Raw genomic sequence first — 5,736 nt, 5'->3', positions numbered from 1 at the left:
CGTGCTCCCACTGTATAAATAGCGATGCTCAAAAGCAGCAGCCCAGGCAGACTGTTTCACAGACTTCAACTCAGTTACTCTAATGAGGATTTCCACACACACACACACACACACACACAAAAAGAGTTTACACATTCTCAGTGCAAGAAAAAAAAGAAGCCAAAACAGCGAAATAAACAGCTGGTGAAGTGAAATACGAGGTTAGAGCCCTCTCTGATTCAAGAGAAGATTATTAAAACAGCTATAAAGATGGTGTTGGCATCTCTTGAAATGAGTTTGTTACATTCAGAAGAGGCAGTTACACATGACAAACCATTTTCTGTTTAATTAGAGGGCTCTGTGTGGAACACTTCCAGGCGGAGGAGGGGAGCAGATTGCCACCCAGCATCTCAATTATGGGACAGCGCCTTAACGATTCAACATGCAAATGTTTTTAAGTGACCGCAGAGGAGAAAAAAAGGCTTTGTTTGTTCAGCAGGGTTAAGGAACAGGAGCTTTCTGTGAACGTTCAGCAAATTGGGGCTTTCTTGTAACATGTATTGTTGCTTAAGGTTTATTTCTGCCCAACAAATGGCCTCTACTAACAGGTTGAAAACATTTTCTATGGGGGAAACCACAGAGATACCCAGCTGCCCAGCCCTGCTTAAAAGATTTCAGTTCTTCCAACCAGGTAAAATAATACGTGGTTCCTGAATAGAGAAGGACCTTGGTATTCACACCAAACCTCTGAAAGTAAGCAAGCGTGGAAAGGAAATTTTAGCTAATACAAGTTAAATATAGGTTATGTTAGCTGCATTTTACAAGCACTGAGAATGTTATTGGAGAAAGCTGTCATTTTTAATGACAGCACAAGCTCCAATTACCAGATCGCTGATACACTTGGGATTTGGAAGTTTTTTTTTAAATCACTTGAAATCTAAAAAAACCTTCATTATCAGCTTCTGAGTTCGATGTAAATAACTTCACCTGGTGCTAAGAAGTTTAACATTTCGCGGGGCACATGAACAACTTAAAGCCATTTTTAGACAGAGCTTCGGCTTCCTGGCAATTTAAACAGCGTTTATGGCAACTTTGGCAGCAGCGAAGAACGTGAGGAGAGCAGAGCCGGGGGGAAGGTGGTCAAGGGAGATGTGGTGATGAGGAACCACCTCAACATTGGCCAAAACCTCGGGGAACGGCACCAGCGGACCCTGGAATTAGGCAGGAACACACATCGGGCTGCAGATTGTCTGTCAGCTCAGGGAGGAGACTAAATCTTGCTGCTAGGCTTAAGGAAGGGCAATTCAGCTTAGAACAAACCCACCTATCACCTCCAGCCTAAACCGGAGCATCCACTCCCCAAGCAGGACACAAGGGCTGCTTTAAAAACACAAACCAGTAGAAAACCCTCTCTTAGGGTTTAGACCTCTCCCAGGTCTATCAAGACATCCCTTGGATTTCCCATGTTTTCCTTGCTTACCAGAAGAGGCAAATAAATAAAAGATTCTGCAAACTTGCTTGCAAAAAGGATGATGTTGCTCGGAAAAGCTGATTTCCCAGCTGGGAGGAACGGGTGCTCAAGCCCCGGAACCTAATACAAGAAGTAAATGCTGAAAAATTAAGTTCCCCACAGATAATATGGAAGTCAGCAAGAAGAACAGCAGCCTTCTAGCTCGTGGCAAGCAGAAAAGTGGGATTGAATCATTACTTGAAGAAGAACGTGTTTCGGTGTCTATAAATAAAAACCTGCAAGGCACGGTGCCAGAGAAGCGCAAGTCAATATAGCTTTTCTATATGCGCTGTCAAACTTTACTTTTAGACAGTATATTAATTACATGGTCAATATTTGTGGGTTTCATTAGTGTATTAAATACCTCAATCAATAATATTTATCCTTCGCAGAGACAGTCTTCACCAAAAAAATAGAAAAGGGAGGAGTATTTTTTGATCCTGCAGTTCAAAAAGTCAGTGCAGCATACCAGCAAGGCTTTAATGGAAAACATAAAACACCAGAAACAGACAAAAATCGGATTATTACTCTTATTTTTCAGCCTTTTGTCCAATAAGCCATGAGGGAATTCCAAGAGCTAAACTGATGGCAAAAAAATTAGATTTCTTTCCCTTAATTGCTCAACGGTGATGTCAGAGCCGACATGACAAACGCTCACATCTTTCATTTCTCCATCAGATGAAGCCGAATCGCCGAGGATGGAACTCTCGGAGCACAGAACCCGTTTCTGGCGCAGCCCTGCAGGGTCGGCCGCTGCGGCGCAGCTTCCGAGGCGCCTTTATCAGAACACGGACCATCCCCATAAAACACATCCCCCTAAAAACTTGCAGAACTCACCGCCCTGCCAGGCCGAGCCCAAAGAAAATCACATCAGACAACAGAAAAGGAGCTCGGGAGGAAAGGTTTGGGACAAATTTGCAAGTGTCCAGTTTATTTTAAATAACTTGCAAGAACAGCAGTGTACAAGGATGGAGAAGGAAAAGTACTACGAGCAGCCTAGCAAGGCTCCCAAAGGCACGCTTTTGGCATGGCAGAGAGGCTGGATTTAACAACAAATCAATGCTCTATAAACAGGAAAGAACTAAAAACAAACAACACCCCGCCCCCCCCAAACACAGACACCTAAGTATTCAAACAAAACGCACACAAAAACGCGCGACAGTCCTCGCGAAAAATCCATCTGGCAATTCAAACCACTTTATATGTATTTTTTAATATGCATATGAATGAAATGTAAAAACACAAACATGAAAAACAGACTGAAAATCTGAGAGGTTTGTGGGCCCCTCGCATCCTCGCAGATAAAATAATTTCCATTCCCTATAATAAGATTAAGGATATTTACTGCACTACTCCAATACTTCTAACGCATGATATGCTGCAGACCACTCCCTTCCCCAAACACGGGGTTTGGGAGTAAACAGCCTGCTCCACTTCATGTTTTTGTGAGCTTTTTATATAAAAGTGATATGAAATTGCTCTTCCTTTCCAATCCAAGTCACCTCAGCAGCCCCAGAGCTGCCCAAGAGGCTCCTCCAGCCCATGAAGATGAAGCCCAATGGGGCAACTGCTCCTCTCCAAACCAGCTCGTCCGAGGGCTAGAAAAGCAAATAAATAAAGCAAAAGAAAAGATGACGAAAGAGGACACGGAAGGCGAGTGCATCTTCCTCCCCCCCTCAAGATGTTACACTGCATCTCGGGCAGCAAATGCAAATACCAGCGAGAATGAGGAATCAAAACATGAGAGTCATCGAGTTCCACTCTCACGCCCGTTGCACTAAAAGGACAATCCAGGCGCTGGGACACGGAGCCCACACAAACACACACACACACTCATCCAAGCTGCCAGGCACAGCAAACGCAGCGCAACCCAGTACCGAACACACGTGGAGCAGGATATATTGCTCCTCAAAGGTATGACAAAACACCTGATGCATCTTGAAATCCAGGTGCGATTCAAGTGCAGTCTCCCCTCCAGTGACCCTCCAGGTCACTAACAATTAAATTAGAATTGACGGATAGTGAAAACATAGCTAAATAGTAACAGTGGGAATTAGCACAAACGACCTGGATGTAGCACGTCCAAGGAGGCTCCAGGTCTGCACTCGGCCAGGCAGAACGTGACGTTCGCACCACTGCCCTTGCACCCACCTGTCCAAAACCAGCAACCTCCCCATTTCATCTTCACTTTGTATATTTAATTTAAAGCAAAACTTGAGCAGCCACAGGAATTTTCACCTCACAGAGATCTAGTTATGAAGTATTCCAGTGCCCTTTCAACTGAGCACACACATATTCAACCCAGACACCAGATGAAGCCACCCAGTGATGACCTGGACATGAGCAGGGGCAGGTTTGTAATGAACGGAAGGAAGGTAAAGGCTTGTTTGCCAATAATCCCAATTAGTATTGCGAGTCCAATTGCCTCTCCTTAATTAACACAAGCAAAAGCGCCCAGAGCCTTCTAAAGGTCCTGTTTTCTACGGCCCGTGTTGGTGCCTATGGGGATCTACTGGGTTGGGGTGACCATGGCCATGTGGCAATGAGACAGGAGAGAATGGAGACCCCTTCATCGCTTTCCAGCCAGACAGCTGCTTCAGAACCTTTCTTTTGATTAACAAACTATTCATTAACCAATTATCCTCAACAGTTCTAGCCTGTGATCAGGGGAAGGAAGCAAGATGTATGCATATATATATAAGTGGGAAATCATATGCCCTTCTCAGCATCCACTTTGCTAAATCAGATCTTCTGGGCCCCTCCTAAAAAAGATCTTCATCCTCCTCCTCCGCGGTGCAGTGAACTCCTCCTCCTCTGCGCTCGCCCCAGCTCAGAGTCTTTTTTGCCTCTATACGTAGCAGACCAGAAGTGTACATTGCATTCACGATGAGATCTCAGAGCAGAGGCTTATATAATCCTATGGTACTTGTATAGCTACACTAGAAATACCTTCCCTTACATAGCTTGATGTTTTTATCTTCTACTAGCTGATTAAAGTGTGATTAAAACCCTCCAACTCTTCAGTCACTAATGAGCATCCACTTTAGAGCAGGGTGGGTTCTTTATTAGTCCTCAAATAAATGACTTTTCACACAAACTGTATTAAGTTGATTTTCTGTTCCAGTTCTCAAGGTCATGCAGCTGATCCCGTAAGATACCTTAAAACCCTCGGGTATTGATACCTCCCATTTCCAGTGGAACAGGGATGCACAGCGATTCCCACGGGGAGAGCGAGCTGCCCCGGCAGAGGCAGGTGTGCAACTTCGCCTCGTAAAGCTGCAACACCAGCAAATACACATTAAATCAAACACCCATAAAAACTCAAGGGATATTTGGCATTACCACTTGCTACCGGTCCCCTCAAACTGGGAAGGAGGGAGAAAAAGAAGTAAAAGACTGGTTAGCAGGGTGGAAAAAATAGATTATCACCGCTAACCTACCATTTGTCAATCCAGAACCCCGCCAAAGACTGTAATTTTATAGTCAATGTTTTGTAAGCAAGGTCAGAAGGAACAAATACTTCAATAAAAAATGCAAGACATCAGCAGAAGATTCCAGTCATGATCCTCAGAATAAAAAAAATAATATAAAAAAAGGGTTGTTTGTGCAATTAATGGGCCCAGAATAACATCCTTCATGTCCATCAGTGGAAATGGCATTTACAGTTCTTAAACATCAAGACTGGAGAGGACAAACAGGCAATAATGGGGAATAAAGGGCACCAACTGAATACATGAAGAAACAGCGCTCTACAGAGCAAAATAAATAAGTAACCAAGTTCCAGGTTTGCTACCGGAGCCCCACTGCAGCACTGCCTGGATGCTTGGAGCTGTGCAGCAAATGCCAAGCTGCGAGCTGCAGCCAGGGAGCACATAATTAATGTGATTAGGAGCACACAGAGCTCGCATGCTCTGCTGACTGAAAAGCCCAGTAGCATAATTACTGTTTTCTGTACTAGCTCTATGTCTGAACAAATCTCAAAGCCTGGTTAGTTTTAGACTGCTGTGTAAACGTCAATAAAAATCCCAGAAGTGCCAGCTCATCAGCATTCTCAGGCACAAAAATGGTGAAAATATCACTGCATTTCCATGCCGTTAACATCAGGCAAAGAAGTCTCCATTCTTCAGTCTAACCTTACGAGTTTGTAATAAGGTAACATCTCCCCCAAGTGAATGCCTATTATGAAAGCTAATTAATTGCTTTCTAGTAATGAGAAGTCTTTGGTGTTCAAAGAAAGCAAAATTCAC

The sequence above is a fragment of the Patagioenas fasciata genome, chromosome 19 (genome assembly GCF_037038585.1).
Source record: "Patagioenas fasciata isolate bPatFas1 chromosome 19, bPatFas1.hap1, whole genome shotgun sequence".
NCBI lineage: Eukaryota > Metazoa > Chordata > Aves > Columbiformes > Columbidae > Patagioenas > Patagioenas fasciata.
The sequence above is the reverse complement of the archived record's forward strand: the minus strand, read 5'-3'. Positions refer to the sequence as shown.